Consider the following 22779-nt stretch of genomic DNA (forward strand, 5'->3'; position numbering starts at 1 on the left):
CGAAAGCCCTGGTTATTTGTGGTTCCTGAATTGGTGATAAAGCCTAAAGGTGACAATATCACCGTCATCCACTGCCGGCCACTATTTCTTCTTGAGTAGATTGGCCTGCTCAGCAGTAGATTAGTGAACCGTGTTAAGCAGTTAACTCAGGAACACATTTTTGGCTGAAGGCAAAAATGAATAAAAGCTGACACTTTTCTGTATAATAAGGATGTTTTAAGTCTATTCATAAATCCACTCAAAATGGTGTGTAGAATTTCTTTACTCGAATTTTTAAAATGCAGGTATTTTAGAAATTAAACCTTTTCTCACATTGCTGCGATCTGCACATACACCTTTATGAATAGAATTGATGCATCAATCATACAAGTGATAATTCTGCTCTGCTGTATCTTATAGTTATTTCATTTATTATTAATGGTGACTGCTGCTTTCTTGATCCTCTTGCAGCTTCTGTTCAGATCAGGATCTTTCATGCTTTCATTTGCTCTGCTGTGTCCGATGATGCCCTGGGGACATCCAATAACAAATATATTCCTGTCAGTAAGTCGCAAAGCTACAACACTTTTAACAACTGTATACAGTTAGCTAATTTAATCTCCCAGTTTTTTTTTATGCCTCTATTCCTTTCCTCCATTACTTTGATTATCTAAAGAAAGAAGCAAGTTTCATTTATAGATGCTATTTATACCCCCAGGATGTGTCAAAGTATGTGGCAGCCATTGAAATCCTTTTGAACGGAGTGACGGGTGTTTTGCAGGCATGTACAGTGGCTAAATAGCACATAGCAAGGTCCCATAAACAGCAGGGAGTTAAATGACATTGTAATCTGTTTTTCTGCTGTCGGTTAAAGGATGAACATTTGTCACGGAGCCAGTAGAACCCCATGCTCTTCTTTGATCATGCCATATGGGATTTCCAATTGTCAGTTGCTGAAGTTAAGTCAATATCAGACCTGTGGCAACTTGCCTGCAGGTTGCCATGTTACAAATATTAGATACTGGCCCAGATGTTGCAGACAGCAACATGGCCAGCAGTATTATCAGTCTGCTGGTCAGAGATGTATAGCCACACAGGAGAGAAAGAGAGGAGCAGCAGGGAATTGCAGCTCACAGAAGAGCTGGAAACACCTTAGTGCATTCTCTTCCTCTTTTTCTCAGCAGAAAGCACGTAACTGCTTTTGATGTGGTCATGAGCTGTCAACCACAACTCGATGTATATAAACATTGTGATTAAGTTCACAGTAGGCTACTTGGGATGTGTTCAAACGTGAAGAGAATTGAAAATCAACAATCCGGATACCTGGCTGTCTGTAAACTGTCAATTACAGCCTACTGAAAGCTATTTCTTGTTAAAGTGAACAGAAGCCTTGCAGATCAATGGGTCTGAGGGGGTTTAAAGCCTTGTGATGTGGTTTTAGCTTTCTGTGAAGTTACAACTGCTGCTTTCTAGACATCTGTTTGAGGCAGCAGATGTAAGGGACAGGTGAGTGAAAGAAACAGTAATTTATTCACTATTTCTGCCTGGACTGCTCTTTAGCTTCCAGGCAAGGGTGGCCTGATTGGGGGGGGGGGGGGGTTCTTTTTTCTGGATGGTCTCTATTATGGGGGGGTCTCTATTATGGGAGGGTCTCTGTTATGAGTGGTCTCTGTTATGGGGGGTCTCTGTTATGGGGGGTCTCTGTTATGGGGGGTCTCTGTTATGGGGGGTCTCTGTTATGGGGGGTCTCTGTTATGGATGGTCTTTGTTATGGGCTATCTCTGGTGAGGGGGATCCTGTTATGGGGGGTTCTCTGAAATGGAGGGTTCTCTGATATAGAGTGTTCTCTGATAGGGGTTTCTGGTGAGGGTCTCTGATGGGGGTTCTGGTGGATTTCTCTGATTGGCGTCGGTTCATCCTCATGCCTGCGTACTGTGGGGTGGGAGGGGGGCTGACCCAGCAATTCCTAAGGGGGTTGAGAGGATTCCCCTACTTGTCAGCGAGGTGGGGCAGGATTTGTCAGGGAAGAGGGGGCAGCCGCTATTCCGCAGGGGGCAACCCTCTCAAAATGGTGGCCCAATAGCAGGATTCATGACAGAAATCCTCATGATCCCCGCCATGCATAAATTTGCATGGCAAAGGTGAGTGAATCGCTGCTGGGAGCCACTTCTAGCACCAAAGCAATTCATAAGCGATTCAGCTCTAGCTGGAGAACATTGACTGGGATTCTCCGAGCCCGCGGCGAATTGGAGAATCAGCATTGGTGCTGAAAATTCCCGTCACGCCGTTCCAGCATTGGGACACGATTCTCCGGCGACCGGAGAATCTGCACCAGTCGCGGGCACGTGACCGACATGGTGCCACTCGGGGCAGTTGAAAGTGGCCCTTGCGGCGATTCTCCGTGGTCAACCCACTGAGTTCCCCCAGCATGGTTCACATATGGTATCACCCGGCGGGTGCTCGGACCCGCGGCCGCCGTGGCTGTCCTGGTGGGGGCGGACCAGACTCCGGGGGGGTGGGGGTGTCCTCCATGACGGCCAGGCCCGTGATTGGGTCTACCGATCGGCGGGTGTGCGTGAGCCGGGGGGGGAGCTACCGCACGACATGTCGTGCGCCGCAGAAACGGCCACAACGTGCATATGCCGGCGCGGAAATGGCCACCACGCACATGTGCCGGCATGGAAACGGCTGCCGCGCTCATGCGTGGACCTGCGTCGGCAGTGCCGTGCTGCTTATCGGCGCCAGAGCTGCGTGGAGCACTCCGGCTCTCTGCTGGCCCCCCCTGTGGGCCACTGAATCGCTGGGCCAAGAGGCCCATTGATGCCGACGTGAAACTCTCCGGTGTTTACACTGGCGTCAACACTTAGCCGGGATTTTGGAGAAACCTGACCATTGTCTCCGAAACAGAGAATCCAGCTCAGAGCCTACAGATAAAGGTTCCATTTATTTGACATATATCCGAACAGCAGTGTTCGGAGCCTCAGTTTATCAAGTTATGTGGTGGAAGATATCTATAACCTGCTGGAAAAAAACCTGCTCTCTCCTAGACCTCATGGCCTTGTATTACCAATGGATGTGAAAAGTCATCACTGCCCCTCAAAGCTGTTTCCCTGGATCCTTCTGCAGCTCTGTTGTAGATACATTCAGGATCTCCCAGTTGGCAGTCCACATGCATATCAGACAAACGACCGACTGCTGGCTTGTTTTCCAGGGCAGGCAATTCATGTCAATCTCGCCTATGATGGTGATCGTCAGGATGAATGGCCACTTGAATTTCTGCTTCTGGCTGGTATCCCACATGGACAGTGAAGTCATCAACAGCACACAAGTGGCAATCCAGGAACTGCCAGAACAACCAGGAGTATTTGTCAACCAAAAAGTCTTCCATTCCATCAACGTGCAACTGCGGAAGATGTAGGCTGAGTTTAAGAGTCACAGCTTACCCAAAATGAGGTCAGAGCTGGTTTAAGAGTAGTTTATTAAGAACTTAATTAAGAGGCAACATTTTATATATGTTGCAGAAGCTTAATAGACAGAAAAAGTATGTGACCCACGACAAGTGAACCTGGTTTACTGATCCTGGAGGGAGTACCTACGGAGGGAGTGTTCTGCTCTCTCACCAAAGTGTTGGGAAACTCTACCCCCAGGTCTGCCTCACTCTTCCCTGGTCTTCCTCCACCTGATGGTGGAGACGGCCCCCTCAACCCCTGAGCACCCAATTAACTTTATTTCTAGTCGTTGTTGTTTCCACTAGGCCAATCCCTTGCTTATGAGTTGCTTTGGCCAATGGCCGCAGAGCAGGCATCTCCCTTCAGTCGATCACTTTGGCTGAGGTCATTTTTTAACTGATCTCATGTTGGGTGCCAAACACTTGTAGAGTTGAAACAGTGCACAAGGTGCCACAGGGCTCCCTGAGAGCACATTTCCCCTTGGTTACTATCTTTGTTTTATCTTGTACCCTGACTGCTGGGAACTGTTAATGGGTTTATCCAGTGAGAGGAGAGAAACAGCTTTCTGCCAGATGATCGCATACTATGCCTGCTAATTCTGGAAGAATTCGATGAGATTCTGAAAAGTGCAATTTCTCAAAGCTGGTGTGCAAAACAAGATGATATCTCAGCAGGTGTGCACCAGATTCTTGAGAAGCTGTCAAGATGCTTTTTTTTCTTGTGGCAGTCCAATCACCATGCCGCCTTTGTGTCTATAGGCAGTCTGAAGAGTTTGTTGCCAGGAGACAAGGGATACCCTTCAAACTTGGCTGATGATACCTGTCAGAAACCTGAAGAATGAGGCCCAACAACGTTGCAATGAATGCCAGATGACCACCAGATGTGCGACTGAACAAGACACCCGCATGCTGAGATTGCACTTCAGGTGCCTGGGCAGATCTGAAGGCGCCTTTCAGTACAATCCAGAATGAACATGCCGGGCTGCATTCTGTACAACACTGCATAACCATGAGGTTATGACCTTCAGGGAGAAGGTGGCAAAGGTCTCAGATTCTCCTCAGATAATTTGAATAGGGATGGGGCAGTGGGTGGATGAGGAAGAGGAGGAAGGTGAAGAGAATAGGACACTCCCAACTGTTCACATTGCACAACAGGATGCCAAGGAATTTTGAGAGCCCATTCCGCCCAAGGGGCTGGTTTAGCACAGGGCTAAATTGCTGGCTTTGAAAGCAGACCAAGGCAGGCCAGCAGCACGGTTCACTTCCCGTACCAGCCTCCCCGAACAGGCGCCGGAATGTGGCGACTAGGGGCTTTTCACGGTAACTTCATTTGAAGCCTACTTGTGACAATAAGCGATTTTCATTTCATTTCATTTCACCTATGTGCAAACCCCATTATGGCGCAAGATCTCGCAAGAGGGCCATAATGGGATTTGCGCTGGTGGGGTCTTCCCCACCCCTCACCGCACCGGTGATGCGATCAGCGTCATGTCCATAAATTGAAATATGTTAAATTCTACTTATCTGTCTCAATGCCATAACATCTACCCATGCCTTATGGCGGCACGGTATCACATGGTTGGCACTTTTGCTTTACGGAGGTGAGTTTAGCCCCTGGGTGGGGAAGGGCATAGCCAGGCAGTGCCCCAGGCACCCTGGCAGTGCCAACCTGGCAGTGCCAACCTGGCAGTGCCAACCTGGCACCTGGGAAGTGCCAGTTTGTCAGCACAAGGGTAGGCCTTTTGGGGAGCCCCATTTAGGGGTTAGCCTTATGTGTGAGGGGGTCCCAATGGTTGATCGTGGGGGTGGGGGTTTGTTGTGCATGCATTTGGATGGGGGTTGGGCTGGAGACTGAAGAAAGATGGGGTTGGTGCCAGTGAGGGGGGGTGGGATGCCGGCAGGGTCAGAGCACTCTGATGCTTGCATGTGGGGGAGGGGGATGTCCCCATTGAGTGGTGGGTGATTTATTGCCCTTCTGCATGCAAGGGTAAGGGGTGTCCCCCTTTTCTGCGGCTGGGGGATCCCAATGTCCTTATTGGGGGGGGGTTGCATATCTGTGGGGGTAATCCTGATGTCTAAGGGGGTGGGAGGCTATAATTTAACTCTGAGATTTGAAAATGGTGCCGCAATCTCAGAATCCTGGTTTTGCCAGCGTGTTTAGCCATCTCCCCCCTCCCTGCTCCTGCACTTCATAAGGTGGCTCCGTGATCCTCACCAGCGCTTTGAAATTGCACAGAGTGCTGTTAAATCAGGCAAGGTAAGGTATCTCTGAAGGAGGCAACTTTCACACAGCTTTTCTTGCCAGATCCAGCAATTTTGGGAACATTCCGCCCGTAGAGTTTGTTGGTGTCCAGAATTTGCACTGCAGTGCAGTTTGAGGAACTGACGGTTGCAAAACAATGATATCACAGCACCACCACTGGCTGGAGGGTATAATTACACCATGACAAGTTTCAGTGGATAGATCCGTAAGTTCAACTGTGTAGTGCCTGTTTATCGTGCACTAATCTTTTTAGTGTAGTCCAAGATGGCCAGTAAGAAGCGTGCACACAAGTCGGGCTGGAAGTGCTCTGCTCGCCATACCAGTAAATGAACCTGTTCATGACAGGAGAAGTGTGCCAGGAATATTGAAAGTCCAGGACCACGCGTGTAAATTAGGGTGCTGCACTTCTTGAAAGACATAGAACATAGAACATAGAACAGTACAGAACAGAACAGGCCCTTCGGCCCTCAATGTTGTGCCGAGCCATGATCACCCCACTCAAACCCACGTATCCACCCTATACCCGTAACCCAACAACCCCCCTCTTAACCTTACTTTTATTAGGACACTACGGGCAATTTAGCATGGCCAATCCACCTAACCCGCACATCTTTGGACTGTGGGAGGAAACCGGAGCACCCGGAGGAAACCCACGCACACAGGGGGAGGACGTGCAGACTCCACACAGACAGTGACCCAGCCAGGAATCGAACCTGGGACCCTGGAGCTGTGAAGCATTATGCTAACCACCATGCTACCCTGCTGCCCCCAAATGCTGCCCCCAAAGACCTGCATTGAATTTTTGATCACCTTCAACCAATGCCAAACGCAAACAGTTTAAAGATTCCGACTGAAAAAGATTGATACATTCACATGTCTGTGTCATTTCTTGTGTATTCCTCCTTCCATTATCAATATTCTGCTTAGTGTCGTTCGCCTTCTGGAGAAACAAACCAACTTCCTCAGTATCCTCTGTCCCCACTTTGTGAAGTGAAAAATGAAATGAAATGAAAATCGCTTATTGTCTCAAGTAGGCTTCAAATGAAGTTACTGTGAAAAGCCCCTAGTCGCCACATCCCGGCACCTGTTCGGGGAGGCTGATGTGGGAATTGAACCGTGCTGCTGGCCTGCCTTGGTCTGCTTTCAAAGCCAGCGATTTAACCGCGTGCTCTTTCCACCTTACCTGAAGAAAATAAAGACAGAAGGAGGCCATTCATCCCTCCATCCCGTTCCAGCAATGTAATCATGCCTTGCTTCCATATTGTTTTGTTCCCTTGGCCAACAAAAATCTGTCAGAGTCAAATTAAAATTGAGCTAGTTTTTATGGGCCAGGGTTTAGAGAGCCCCAACGTGTATCATGGAGTTCACCTGACCCACAATATTAATACATTGTGGTATGGGGAGCACACGGCCATTCTACAGGTGTGGTACAGCAGCAATGGAAAAGTATTTTTTAAAGCAAAATAATGTTTATTGTGTGAACTCAAGTTAACCTTTTTAAAACAAACAGTGAACATCTTAGCAACCATCAATTCAAATACAACCCCCAAAGAATACAACACTAAGTAATCCTTAATAACTTCCCAAACAACATCCAGAAGACAAAATAAACACCTTTCAACAGAAGCACACTAGGTTTACATTCACTACTGAGAACATTTATAATTCTGAATTCACCAAATGATCATGAGATAGTCTTTTCATGGCACAGATCAACAGTACACCTGCTCTCTCTGGCTTCAGCTCCAACACTGAAAACTAAACTAAAACACACCCTGCAGCAAACATCCTAAAACGAAAGTAAAAAGCTGGCAGACAGCTCAGCTCCACCCATACCTTGACATCACTGCAGTAATATGAGCAGCCAAACATTTCTTAAACGATACTCTCATGACATGGGCAGCAGGGTAGCATGGTGGTTAGCATAAATGCTTCACAGCTCCAGGGTCCCAGGTTCGATTCCCGGCTGGGTCACTGTCTGTGTGGAGTCTGCACGTCCTCCCCCTGTGTGCGTGGGTTTCCTCCGGGTGCTCCGGTTTCCTCCCACAGTCCAAAGATGTGTGGGTTAGGTGGATTGCCCATGCTAAATTGCCCGTAGTGTCCTAATAAAAGTAAGGTTAAGGGGGGGGGTTGTTGGGTTACGTGGATACGTGGGTTTGAGTAGGGTGATCATGGCTCGGCACAACATTGAGGACCGAAGGCCTGTTCTGTGCTATACTGTTCTATGTTCTATAGTAAATATTGGAGAGAGTTCCACACTTTTGCATAGAACCATAAAATTCCGACAATGCAGAAGGAGGCCATTCATCCCATTGCGTCTGCACGACCCTCTGAAAGAGCACCCTATCTAGGCCCATTCTCCCTTCCTGTCCCTTGTAGCCCTACCTAATCTATGCATCTTTGGACACTAAGGGACAATTTTAGCATGGCCAATCCACCCAACCTGTACATCTTTGGACTGTGGGAGTAAACCAGAGGACCCATAAGAAACCCACGCAGACACGGGGAGAAAGTGCAAACCCGACACAGACAGTCATAGAATCATAAAATCATAGAATTTACAGAGCAGAAAGAGGCCATTCGGCCCATCGAGTCTGCACTTGCTCTTGGAAAGAACACCCTACTTAAACCCACACCTCCACCCTATCCCCATAACCCAGAAACCCCACCTAACTGAAGGGCAATTTAGCTTGGCTAATCCACCTAACCTGCACATCTTTTGGGCTGTGGGAGGAAACCGGAGCACCGGGAGGAAACCCACGCAGACACGGACAGAACAGACAGTGACCCAAGCTGGGAATCAAACCTGGGCACCGGGAGCTGTGAAGCAACTGTGCTACTGTGCTGCCTCAGGATTGAAGAGGCTGGGCTTCTGGAATGAACAGTCCCATCAATTGTGGAGATGCAGTTGCAGAGCCAGGGACTGCATGAAGGGTTGTCGGTGAGCATCCAGCACCTACAGGAGCAGTTGGAGGAGTCCAACCGCATGCAAGAGTAGGAGATGGTGCCAACCACACACCCAGGCCATCATCGAATGGGGGGGCGCATGCAGTGGAGGCATTGGGGGTCACGGTTTCGGCCATGGGTCAGCATGTCCAAGATCTGGGGCAAGCTGTGCAGAACATGGCCAAGGCCCAGGACAGGGCTGCCCTTTCATTAACAGCCATGTGCCAGGTCCAGCTGGACATTGCGGCGGCACTTCAGAGTGTGGCCCAGTCACAGCGGGCGGGCCATGGCTGACGGTGTAGACAACATTGCCCAGGTGCTAGCTGACATGGCACAGACACAGAGGGAGATGCCCCAGTTTCAGAGGGGGATGGTGCAGTCGCTGGTTGATGTGGCACAGACCCAGAAGGTGGTGGAATAGTCACAGTGTGATGTGACGCAGTCCTAGTCGGAGATGGCGACGTCCTGTGTTCCATGGCCATGAGCATGCAGACTCTGGTTGAGTTGAGAGGAGGCCTTCAGCACTCGCAGTGCCAGGTGATGGAGGAGCCTTAGGGGTTAGATCCGGTCACACCCCCATCCCATAGAGTAGGGCAGGGGCCATTGGGCACCCCGAGGGAGGAGGAGGTGATGTGGCCTGTGCCGGTGACTCCTGCAGGGAGGTGCCGGAACACCGCAGTGCCTCCCCCTGTCTCTAGCAGCGGGCTAAACAGGATGGCACACCACCTGGGACACCCGAGCAGCAGCTGGGCCGTCCAGGCCCGGTCTCCCCAGAAGACGGCCGCTAAAGGGGGCCCAGATCAGAGAGGGGGAATTGCAGCATGGTACTGCCTTGGGATCCACCTAGATGTTGCTTTAGGGCCCATGTGGTCAGAAAGATAGACACCAGTTAGGATGGCACGGGTGCAGATTGTGTTAGGGACGAGGGCACAATCCTGTGTGTATATATACATATATATAGGGATCTCCCGGCTGGACGGAAGAAAGTGCTACCATGGGCAAGAATCAGGCGTTGAGTGATGAGGAGCACCAGAGCTCATCCCAGAGCGGGTTGTCATCATACTCCATCCCATGGGCCAGAGATGCTGTTACAGCCAACCCTGGGCCTGCACCCCATTGTGAGGTAGGTAGTATCACGGAGGGAGTTGCAAGGCTGGGGGGAGGGGGTTGCGCAAGGAGGTGATTATGGGAGGGGGTGGTCAGCTGAAGGGAGGGAGTGGGGGGTTGAGGGGATGGGATGTCCGTGCTTCTGGCCGTGCCCCCGAGTTGGTGAACCTGGAGGGGATTAGAGCATCCTGTGCACACCAGCCTGGGTGCACATGTTATGCGGTCTCCTGTCCCAGCCGAGGTCCACAGTCCTGCCTATCCACATCCTCCTTGTCGGATGAGGACTGCCGTTCATCCTCCTCCTCTAGAACTCCGCCCTTCTGCTGTGCAATGTTGTGGAGGATGAAGCAGGCCACCACGAATCTGGTGGGTGGTCAGCAAGATGGCTGCCTTGCATGCCACGGAAATGGCGGTCCGTGTATGGACACCCTGGTCCCATGGGGAGACACCACGGTCCCACGGCTCATCCCCTGGTCACCGCCACCCCCTCCCCCGCCCCAACCAGCCCGGCCAGTTTCAGGACCAGCAGCCCATAGGGGCTGTTTGGCACACAGCTAAATTGCTGGCTTTGGAAGCAGACCAAGCAGGCCAGCAGCACGGTTCGATTCCTGTAACAGCCTCCCCGAACAGGCGCCGGAATGTGGCGACTAGGGGCTTTTCACAGTAACTTCATTTGAAGCCTACTCGTGACAATAAGCGATTTTCATTTCATTTAGGGGCTGTTTAGCACAGGGCTAATTCGCTGGCTTTGAAAGCAGACCAAGCAGACCAGCAGCACGGTTCGATTCCCGTAACAGCCTCCCCGAACAGGCGCTGAAATTTGGCGACTAGGGGCTTTTCACAGTAACTTCATCTGAAGCCTACTCGTGACAATAAGCGATTTTCACTTTCACTTTTTCACCATGGTTGCACCTCTGCATCTTCTATCTCCTCTCCCTCCCACATCAGCCTAGGCACTCGTTTCCCGATTTTTAAAAGCACAAGTGAAATTGGTCATGGGGAATCTACCCCCCGGTAGCTGATGGAGGATTGTAGAGGCTCCGGAGAATTGCGGGCCAGGCCCGCTAATGAGATGCCAACGGAGCTTACTGTACGTGCGGAGTGGAATGCATTGATGCCGCTGTCGAGGCACCGGAGAATTGCTACTTGGCATGAACCCGGCACCTGCGGGGACTGATTCTCCGCCCAATCGCCTTTCCCAATTCTGACGGCGGCCGATGGAGAATCCCACCCACTGATTCTCAATGGGTATGTTAAGGTCAAAGGGACTGGTTTTCTTCCTGAATGGTACACAAATGGTGCACGTGTTCAAGATTTGTAAAAGAACAAGGTCGGAACCATTTGTTGCTTATTTGCAACACGCCTGTTGTAACTTGCACGAGCCCTGCTGGGTGGGACCAATTCATCTCCCCATGAGTACAAGCTTCCCTGCTGAGTGGCTGGGCCCCGTCAGCAGAACAATGGACACCGTGGATAAAAGCTCATCCTGAATGGGAGCTGAGCAGGGAAGTCCCGACTGGAATCTGTGTATAACATGTAAATAGTTTCTCATTCAATAAATGACCAGTTTCTTCACGCCTCTCGTGTGGACGTCTCTGTGGACACTATAACGCTTGAACCTTTATTCAAGAGCTATGTTTGCTTCTCTGAGTGTATAGGACTCAAAGGTGAACACCATCAGCCACCATCCCCACTGTAAGATACAGGGAATGTGGGTGCGAGGGGGGGTGGGGGCATGTAATCCTTTGAGGTGAGGCAGGGGCCTGGCACAACAGCAGGATATAAAAAAACGACAAATGTTGAAGGGGGTAATGGCAGAACCTGAGGAAGCCGGGTCAAAAAATTGGGCAGCATATGTCAGGGAGCCAGAGCTTCAAGAAACAATAGAAATACAGAACAGGTGGGATCACACCAGAATGAAGGGTTGTGACAGTATAAGTGTCTTCTCCTTGGCTCTCCACGGTCAAAATATTACAGCCAAAGATCAGAAGGGTACCCCAATTGAAAGTGCGCAAGAAGACATCAGGCACGCATTCTGATATCATCGGGCAATATTTCAGTCAGGAGGCACCAGCGCGAGTCGGATGTGCACCTGTGGATAATTAAGAAACTAATTTAAATAATGTATACGCCAGTTGACATGGATTTTACATTGCCCATGATTTTTGGACCTGTGCATCAGCAGCACAGGCAGGCAGCCATTCCGTTTTTGTCGATATGTTATCGAAGGGCGGGAGAAACAAAGACAGGAGCAAAGGCAGGCTGAGTTGGTCGGAGTTAGTAAGAGTTTGGTTAGCGAGAGTTTGGGGTGGGCTTGTACTAGAGTTTAATGAATGTTTTTGCTGCTTTCTTTTGAGGTTTGTGCATTTAGTTTGGCCGTTTCAGGACATTTCAGTCTTGTGACATCTCTCGGAGATTTCCAACCCTTTGGCACTCACTGTGCAAGGGTCAGCCCCAAGTGTATCTCTGCTGATGGGTCTTGTGTATTCAGCAGGGAGCATCTCCTCTGAGGAGGAAGACAAGGGCTGAAGAGATGGAAGGCCAGTGGTTGCAGGCATTACTGCAGAAGAGAGGCGCAGATACAGGGTGTTCAGGGCCAGCAGGGAGGGTAAGGAGGAAGTCCCCTCAGAAGATGCCACTATCCAGCTGCCAGGGTATACAGACAGCAATCCAACTACCTCAACATGACAACGGTTCAGTGCTGCAGGAGGCTCCTGCTTTCAATGGAAACCATCACGTCCATTTGACAGATGATTGGGTCGGTGATAACCTCCATTGTTTGGGTGGTCACCCAATACCCGTGGCTCTCAAAGTCAATGTAGCCCTTAACGTTTATGCCTCTGGATCTTCCTAGGGGTCAGTAGGTAATCTTTGCAGAGTCTCCCAGCCAGCTGTGCATGGCTGTGCCAAGTTGATGATGGATACTCTGTTCAGGCTGGTGAGAACATCCATTTCAAGGTGAACTGAGCCAGGCAGGCTGAGCGGGCCAGAGGGTTTGTGGCTGTTGCAGATTTCCCCCACATCCAGGATGCCATTGGTTGTATCCAAGTGGCCACCAAAGCACTAGCACTTATTAGCAATCGGGTTTGATGCTGAAGTTCATTCCTGTTGGCTTGACAGGATGCCGGCGGCTGCCTGGAGCTCTATTGATCAAAGTAGTTTTTGTAGCATAAGAATGGGATGATGCACTCAAGGTTTGTAAGACAGAATCTATTTGGTTAGAATTCTGTAACAATGGAGGAGCTATTACACTTTTGAGGGTGCATTGTTGGCCATCAAATAATGGAGAGGAGCTACAGGAGATTTACATTTAGGGCAGCATGGCAGCACAGTGGTTAGCATAGTTGCTTCACAGTTCCAGGGTCCCAGGATTGATTCCTGGCTTGGGTCACTGCCTGTGCGGAGTCTGCACGTTCTCCTCATGTCTGCGTGGGTTTCCTCCAGTTTCCTCCCAAAGTCCAAAGATGTGCAGGTTAGGTGGATTGGCCATGCTAAATTGCCCTTAGTGTCCAAAAAGATAGGTGGGGTTACGGGGACAGGGTGGAGGCATGGGCTTAAGTGGGGTGCTCTTTCCAAGGGCTGGCGCAGACTCAATGGGCTGATTGGCCTTCTTCTGCACTGTAATTTCTATGACATGATTCTATGATTTAACAGTACATGTATGTTAAGGTACAAAGTGTGGCTCAGAAGCTTGGCTCAATTAGACGTACGGGAATATGATGCCATTGCAATAACGGAGACCTGGCGCAAAAGGAAATCAGGACTGGGTAATAATAATAATAGTCTTTATTGTCACAAGTAGGCTTATATTAACACTGCAATGAAGTTACTGTGAAGAGCCCCTAGTCGCCACAGTCTGGCACCTGTTCCGGTACACAGAGGGAGAATTCAGAATGTCCAAATTACCTAACAGCACGTCTTTCGGGACTTGTAGGAGGAAACCGGAGCACCCAGAGGAAACCCATATAGACACAGGAAGAAAGTGCAAACTCCACACAGACCCAAGCCGGGAATCGAACCTGGAACCCTGGCGCTGTGAAGCAACACTGTGCTACGGTGCACTCAAACTACATACATCTGGGCAGACAGGAAAGTGGAGCTGAGACCTGTTACAGTACCTAATGAAGACCCCAATTTATATTAGGAAACTGGGCGAGATCTCAACAATTTTTCAATTTGTAAACTGTAAGGAAAGGAAACTTCACCCCCAGAAGTGAATCCACTGACAACTAGGGATCTTTTATATTAAAACAAACTTAATTGTTAACACAGGATTACCCCATTGACAGCCAAGGAAAAACAGCTTTGTAATTAATAGTTGAACAGTTCTTACAAAAAAAATAAAGATTTTTGAGCTTACTGTCCCATTAACATCTAAACTTTCAATTCAGCAAATCCACACACACAGGTCAAATGTCACTCATTAATACAGTTAACACTCAGGAGCTTACAGCTTATTCACAAAGTCCTTGGCAAGAAACTTTCAGAAGTCAGTCTGAGAAACACCTTTCCTCAGAATCCAGAACTCTAAAAATGAAACTAAAAACAACAGACACAAGACAGGGCCAAAAACAAATCTAAAAACAGATCCAGCCCCTCCCATAAGTGACATCACAGCCTGCGTCGCTGTTTATCCCTTCATCACAGTTTTAACAGACGTATAGGTCAGGAGTCTTCCCTACCCGGTGGGGCGGGGTGTCCCGGCGCCGAGGAGTGAACAACTCCGGCGTAGCACCATCCCAAAGGTGCGGAGGAGGGGCTAGGTCGGCGCCGGAGTGGTTTGCGCCCGCCGGCCGGCGTGGAAGAGGCTTGGCGCCACAGAACCGGCAACGAAGGGTGTCTGCCAGCCGGCGCCGAGTTGCCGCATGCGCAGGAGTGCCAGCGTGTGCTGGCGTCATCCCAGCGCATGCGCAGGGGGGGTTCATCTCCACGTCGACAATGGCCGAGGACCACAGCGGCCGACGCGGAAGAATGGAGTGCCCCCAAGGCACATGCCCATAATCTGGATACTTTAACCAAAGTTCTTTCAATAACATTGCTGCAGCATAAGCATAATACAATATATATAGAAATTTCCTATATTCATCAAAGCCCACAACCAGGTCAGCCATGATCTTATTGAATGGTGAAGCAATTTTAAAGAATTGGATGGACTACACCTTCTCCTCAGTTCCTATGTTCCTATATTTTGCAAAGTAGCTCCCAGTTGACTATGAGGAACTTGTTCAACCTTTACCTTCCAGAATAAAATTCAAAGCTGGAACCAACCTCAAATTATTGTTACGACACCCTGGGCAAGTGTGCAGTCAATTCCAGCACCACTTGTCCCAGAGTCACAACACAAATTTTTTTTTAAAAAATGTATCCAATTAAGGGGCAATTTAGTGTGGCCAACCCACCTGCCCTGCTCATCTTTGGGTTGTGGGGGTGAGACCCATGCAGACACGGGGAGAATGTGTAAACTCCCCCCGACAGTGACCCGGGGTCAGATTCGAACACAGGTTCTCGGCGCTGTGAGGCAGAAGTGCTAACCACTGCGCCACCGTGCTGCTGCGACAACACAAGTGAATCAACCAATAATTCTCATAAAAATCCCCGAAGCCTGTGGCCTATGGCTGCCCAATAATTACAGTCAGCAGGTTTGTAATTTTGAAACACAATTACTGTTTATTTTTACAGGAATAATGATGAAATGTGCAGTCAATGCAACTGGATGACAAAAAGCTAACCTGCTACCCCATTTAACTGTCCCACCTTCTACATACAAGACAGACAAACAGAGAGGGAGAGAAGGGGTGAAAATAATACGGTTCAAGGTCAAAAGATAAGAGTCTTAGGTTCAAATGGCAGTTCTGTTGCACGCTTTCTTGGCAACATGCTCGCCAATTGAGGTCTTTGGTAATGGTCTTATTTGCAGAGTCATTGATTCAGGTCAGAAAATGTAGCACTCACTGGCAGCATGTTTTCTTTATTATTTCTTATCAAACTGGGCCTTCAGCTCGAGGTTCACATCCAGGCCTATTTCTTTCTTAAGACACTTTATCTCGCATCAAAACCTGCTTCCAGCGCATGATTTGATTTTAGGCCTCTGCAACCTCCAGAGAATAGCGCCTTGACTTGCTGGAGAAATAGAGAATCAGCCGTCACATTGGCCTTCTGAAGAGAGTTCAGCTGGAACTTTTGGGAGAGAATTAATTAGAGCCCTCCATCCAAGCTGCAGACTTAAAAGTGAAACCAAAGTGGGACCTCGTGACTCTGGGAACATTCGAGTGGGGATCAAATCCAATCACCACTTGTTACCGGGCAGAGCACTGCCTTTTGGGCCCAGTCGTTGGCCACTCACCGAATCAATCAAACCGAGTCATTACTAACACTGGCCAACCGGCAATCACCATTCTGAATCAGCGCAACCTTCTGGATCCTGCTGCTTGAATTAAAGGTACATCGGGCGGGATTCTCCCAGCCCCGTGCCACACCGGAGAATCCCCGCAACTGAGCCACACCGCCCTGATATCGGCTCATGATTCTCCGCAGAATGGAAATTCAGCGCCATTGGCGCCGGTCACGGGCCGTTCTACGTGGCCGGGCCACCGATTCTCTGGCCCGGATGAGCCGAGCGGCAGCTCTATAAAGACAGAGTCACACCGGTGCCGTCCACGCCTGGTCGCAGCCGGCAGGGACTCTGCGCGCAGGGTTGGAGGGCTGCCTGTGGGGGGGGGGGTTTCCGATGGGGCCTGACCCGCAATCGGGGCCCTCCGATCAGCGGGTTGGCCTCTCGCTCCCCAGCCTATTTTCTTACGCGCCGGCCCCTGAACGCCCGCTCCATGTTGCGTCGGGGCTGGCACATTGAGGGAGGCCACCGCGCATGCACGGGTTGGCGCCGGTGCCACTGCGCATGTCCTATTTGACGCCGGTCCCACTGCGCATGTCCTATTTGACGCCGGTCCCACTGCGCATGTCCTATTTGACGCCGGTGCCACTGCGCATGTGTGGATCCCGTGGTGCACAGTTCGTGCCGGGATGGGAGGCTGGAGCAGCGTGAACCGCTCCAGCGCCGTGCTGGCCCCCTGTAGGGGCCAGAATCGGTACTCCCAGCAGCCCGTTCACGCCTTCATGACACTCTGCCGCCGAATAGGAGAATCCGCCCAGACTGTTTACAGGATGCTTTGCCTTAAAGTCAACGGTCCGTCAGACATCCATGATCAAAAATGGAACAGCAAAAATAAAAGAAAGGGAAAATATGGGATTAGAAAGGGAATAAACAAGTACAAGCAAGAAGGGCCCTTTCATTATTGAAATGTATGTATGTTTGACAATTGATTCTGCAATGATATTCATATGTCAGGCTTCTGACAGATTTGTTCAGTTAACAATGGTTTCTGCTTGCAAGGCATAAACACTGCAACATGGTTTCAATTAATTCATTTATTTGTTTGTCGTATATGGGTTAGAATAAAGTGAGTAAATATCTCAAGGTTCAGGAAAGTTGTGCACTTCACACAAACAGAATAGTTAAGAAGTTGAATTAATATTTCATGCACAGTTCCCAAAGCATGACATGAATTTGCTTTGGGAAGGAAGGTGTTATTAGAAACGAGCAGCACATTTTAAAGGTTGTGCATTGGCTCAGAGCACATTGGTTGTCAATGAAGGGGGAATATTGCAGAACTCGGGAATTCAACTGTTTCCCAATCTAGCAGTTCAGATGTGCTGCTTATGAGTCTAAAAGAATTCAAGAGCGCCATCTTCATTCAAGGAAGTGAGCAGTGTTTAAATGGACAAAATGTAAAATGGATAGTTGCGGGGCATACCTGGTAAAATAAGATACCAGCAAAAGTACAGTTTAAAAGCCAACAGACAAATTTCAAGATTATTCATTGGAAAGAGAATTTATTACTTCACATGTCACGCTTACCGACACTCATAATGGTGATAGAACACACAACTAGGTTTGGGGAGAAGTATAAATCTGAGGACAACAATAAAGATTCTCGTTCAAAGAATATAAAAACGAAGACAATAAGGCCCACAATGTTGTCTATCTTTTCAAAGGCCTCCGTCCAGTTACCAATCACAGTGGAATGACCTTTCTGGTACAACACATTTTTCAGAGTTTATTACAGAGCACTGCCATGCATTAAGACACAATGATTAAGACCCTAATTGACCAAATTATTATCAGGAGGATTGGATTAAAATAAAAAGGTTGCTGCTTCAACTGCCATAAAACATAAAAGTTACAAACCCCAATTAAAATTGTTTGAATACTTTTTGCATATAATAACTTCTTTAGCCATTTTAATGAGGAGGATCGGAGCATCGGTGTCTCATTTGAATGGAATGCTAATTCTGGCAAAAGTTACCAAGAAGCTAACGAGGACAAAGGAACAATGAGGAGATGTTGCATGTTGACATACAATGGAGATTTATCAAAGAGCAGACAATTTCTTATTGACAGTGAATGTACTGATTTTACCAAGGACAATCTCACGGATTTATTCTTGCATAGAACCTGGGATCCTGTTCTTTAAGCTGAGAGTAACTGTACGCAAAATCATTCTGCTAGACTACAGGAACCTTTATACAACACCTCATGGTTTACTATGCTTAATTTAGACCCTTAAAGCTGCAACAAAAATTATTTGAAAGTTCATACTTCCTTTACAGAATGGATCCTGTGGACAATCATCAACAATGTATCGTTAGTTTTTTCAGGGTTGTGATAACCGTCACGAGGGCCACGAGGAATCAGTCATCGATTTCCCCACGGGGCATGTGGAGTACCAGTTCCTATGGTAACCGGTGGGGACCCGTCGAGCTGGGACTTATTATCAACCCCTTGAAATGCCATCCCAGACCCGAACTGGGAATTTTGTTAGTCCCGGATTGGGGCATTTGTGTTGTCTGCTGTGGGTGTGGCTTTACTTCTGAGTTATACCTATAAATCTTTCCAAATGCCTACGGCAGGTGGTCAGATCAGGTGAGTTTCCTGGAAATTTCTTCACTACCACAGCTCTTAAAAGACAAATGTAGAAGACAGACAAACCTAACTAAATAAAATATATACAGGGCAGCATGGTGGCGCAGTGGTTAGCACTCACGCCGCTGAGGTCCCAGGTTCGATCCCGGCTCTGGGTCACTGTCCGTGTGGGGTTTGCACATTCTCCCTGTGTTTGCGTGGGTTTCACCCCTAAAACCCAAAGATATGCAGGCTAGGTGGATTGGCCACACTAAATTGCCCCATAATTGGAAGAAATTAATTGGCCACTCTAAATTAAAAAAGATATATAAACTTCTTTTCATACTTACCATGGGGCTGGTTTAGCACAGGGCTAAATAGCTGGCTTGTAAATCAGACCAAGGCAGGCCAGCAGCACGGTTCAATTCCTGTACCAGCCTCCCCGAACAGACGGCGGAATGTGGTGACTAGGGGCTTTTCACATTAACTTCATTTGAAGCCTACTTGTGACAATAAGCGATTTTTATTTCATTTCATTTCATTTCAAGTATCTAGTTCATGGTTAATGTGTTTTAGAATATAATTTCTAGTTTTAGGAAATAAAGATTTAACTGTAGAAAATGGGGATATCTGATGAAGTATCTGGTAAAGTTAGTTCTGAAGTAAATACAATTCAAACAAGCTTGGAGTTTATTACACTTAAAAGCTTGGGGCAAGCTCACTTTGGCGCTTAACACCAAGAAAGGCATTTAGTTAAAGAACTGGAAAAATGACATCTGTAATTATTCCAGTCAAGAATAAAATGTTCATGTGATTTCCAGGATTAAGGAAAGATTTGGGATTAAATGGCCACATGACACAGGCCACATGTGTCACATTGTCATAGAGATGGGTAGACATGAATGAGATTCTTTGTGCTGGAGTTTATCTCTGTGAATTCAGTTAGGATAAAGCACGCAGGCAAAACTTGTTACTATTTGGAAACACAGCTAAGCGGCTTAGGGCATGATCTACCAGCCCAAAATGCAGATCTGCAATGCAACATTGCTGATAAATAACATGGCCGGTAAATGACGGGAGACCCCGATCCCTGGGTCTACCTGGCTCGCTACACCTTGCGAGATATAACGTGATCTCACGAAATGTCACGATGTGAAGCCTGCCCATTGAGGGCGGGATTACTTTTTGGCAAATCTGCATATTACAGCGAGACAGCTAGTCTCACTCTAAAATGCAGTTTCCTGAGGTAACCAAGGCATTGGGATCTATCCCCTTCATCTCAGAGACCTCGGGCCAGCCTTATTCAGTGTTGGTCTCCACAAATGGAGATCATATGGAATGGCACTGGTGTGGGTCTCCCAGGGGATTGGAGGCACCCAGGTGCTTCAGGGTGGTACTGTGGCTCTTCCAGCCTGGCATCCTGGCAATGCCACCTGGGCACCAGCCTGGCACTGCCAAGGTTCCCAGGTGGCACTGTCAGCCTGGCATTTTGTGCATGGTGGTGATCAGGCCGGGAGGGTGCACTGCATGGGTGTGAGGAGGTGGGGCGGGGAAGGCTGAAGACCCCCTTATAGCAAGTTAAGCTTGGGGAGTTTGGAGGACATGCCGGGAACTCGAGAGATTGGGACGCCATTTAAAAATAGCATCCCGATCTCTTGCTGTACTGAGGCGTTCCGGTAAATGGAGCTCCTCAGTGCGGACGAGTTGAGTGTGGCATTTGGTACGGATTCCCTGCTAAGGTCCCATAACTAACCGGATGAGCAGTAGATAGCGGCGTCTTTCTCTGCGCTGTGTGCATCGGGAGACACACAGCTAAACAAGCTCGTTATGGGACTCTGTTTCAATTTGGTTAGTACAGTAAGACGTTTTACACCAGGTTAAAGTCCAACAGATTTGTTTCAAATCACTAGCTTTTGGAGCACTGCTCCTTCCTCAGGTGAGCAGTGCTCCGAAAGCTAGTAATTTGAAACAAACCTGATGGACTTTAACCTGGTGTTGTAAGACTTCTTACTGTGCTCACCCCAGTCCATTGCCGGCAGCTCCACATCATGGCTTCCATTTGGTTAGATCGGGCCCTTAGAGTTAGACAGATTTTTGATAGGCAAGAGAGTCAAGGGTTATGCGCCCAGACAGCAAATTGGAGTTGAAGCCACAACCAGATCAGCCATGTTCTTATAAAATGGCGGAGGAGACTCGAAGAGTTGAATGGTCTACTCTCGAGGGAGTGCAGCGAAGGTTTACCAGACTGATTCCAGAGATGGCAGGACTGTCATATGAGGAGAGGTTGACTAGGTTGGGATTGTTCTCGCTGGAGTTCAGAAGAATGAGGGGGGATCTCATAAAGACTTATAAAATTCCAACAAGACTAGACAGGGTAGATGCAGGGAAGATGTTACCAATGATAGGTGTGTCCAGAACCAGGGGTCACAGTCTGAGGATTCAGGGTAAAACATTTCAGACAGAGATAAGGAGAAATTTCTTCACACAAAGAATAGTGAGCCTGTAGAATTCATTACCACAGGAAGTAGTTGATGCTAAAAATTTGAATCTATTCAAGAGGCGGTTGGATATAGCACTTGGGGTGAATGGGATCAAAGGCTATGGGGAGAAAGCAGGATTAGGCTATTGAGTTGGATGATCAGCCATGATCGTGATGAATGGCGGAGCAGGCTGGAAGGGACAAAAAGCCTCCGCCTGCTCCTATCTACTATGTATCTATGTATCAACTCCTATTCCAAAGTCCTATTGCACCTGTGGGTCGTATGCAGCTTGTGACTCCAAGTCGAGAGACACAGCCAAACCTACACCGAAAGTAGAGTAAATGCTCGATCTATCATCCATAGTGTAACCTGCGATTGGGAGTTGGTATGTTCCTGACAAAGCTGGAAAGGGGAAAAGCGTTGAAAGATTTGGAAGCAATCTACAGTCATCCTCAATAAAGCCAATTAACCTTGTTGCAGTTGGAGATCTGGAAGTAATTAGTTTTGTTGCAGATGGAAACCATAGCAGCAGGCTACTGGACATGAGGAGTGTTTTAAGCCTTTTCACAGAAGTCGCAAGGCGGCCCATGCGAGAGCTGTGGAAGAGCTGTGAGATTGGTAAAGAAGTTGGAGAGATACTTTGTTGAAAGCTAATTGAAAGACCCCTATCTTGCGCCTTGACAAATGCTGAAACAATCAAGAGAAACTAGAGTGAATTTTGGAAAGCGGTGGGATACCTTTGGAGTTGCTTCCAGGAAAATTGAATGAACGTAAAGATTTAGCAAGGTAAGAGTCCCTTGGTGAAAGTTCAAAATAGAACTGAGTTTACAGCATAACTCCTTATAGGTTATAATGTTCAGTAAATTGTGCTTTCTGTGTTTAGTTCTTTTTGACATACATTGAAGTTTGTTTTTATTTAAAAAAACATGAAGTTTTTGTGGTGTAGTTCTGTCAGTGGATTGCTGGTTATTCAGATTTTGTATTTAAATGTTAAATGTCAGAAAGAACTAAACACAGAAAGCACAATTTACTGAACATTATAAACTATAAGGAGTGATGCTGTAAACTCAGTTCTATTTTTAACTTTCACCAAGGAACTGTTATCTTGCTAAATCTTTACGTTCATTCAATTTTCCTGGAAGCAACTCCAAAGGTATCCCACCGCTTTCCAAAATTCACTCTAGTTTCTCTTGATTGTTTCAGCATTTGTCAAGGCGCAAGATAGGGGTCTTTCAAGATTGTAATACATTTAACAAAAATAGTGAAATTCAATGCCAATCATAAATTGATTACTTTTTTAAAGGAATACCCAATTGAAGAAATAGGTCATGATTTTCAGAGAATCATAGAATTTACGGTGCAGAAGGAGGCCATTCGGTCCACCGAGCCTGCACCGGCCCTTGGAAAGAGCATCCTACTTAAGCCCACACTTCCACCCTATCCCCGTAACCTAGTAACCCCATCTAACCTTTCGGATGCCAACGGTCAATTTAGCCAGGCCAATCCACCTAACCTGCACATCCTTGGTCTGTGGGAGGAAACCGGAGCATCCTGAGGAAACCCACGCAGACATGGGGAGGAAGTCCAAACTCCACAC

The 22779-nt window shown here is 48.1% G+C and overlaps 1 long non-coding RNA gene across 1 annotated transcript in view; it reads right to left on the minus strand.

Moving 5' to 3' along the window:
* Positions 1–246: 246 nt before the first annotated feature.
* LOC119974567 overlaps positions 247–22779 on the minus strand; it is a 93199-nt gene continuing 70666 nt past the window's right edge. The window contains exon 2 of the long non-coding RNA XR_005462523.1: positions 247–509. This is a non-coding gene — a long non-coding RNA (uncharacterized LOC119974567). The remainder of the gene's footprint in view (positions 510–22779) is intronic.

This window comes from Scyliorhinus canicula, chromosome 12, assembly GCF_902713615.1.
Source record: "Scyliorhinus canicula chromosome 12, sScyCan1.1, whole genome shotgun sequence".
In the NCBI taxonomy this organism is placed as follows: domain Eukaryota; kingdom Metazoa; phylum Chordata; class Chondrichthyes; order Carcharhiniformes; family Scyliorhinidae; genus Scyliorhinus; species Scyliorhinus canicula.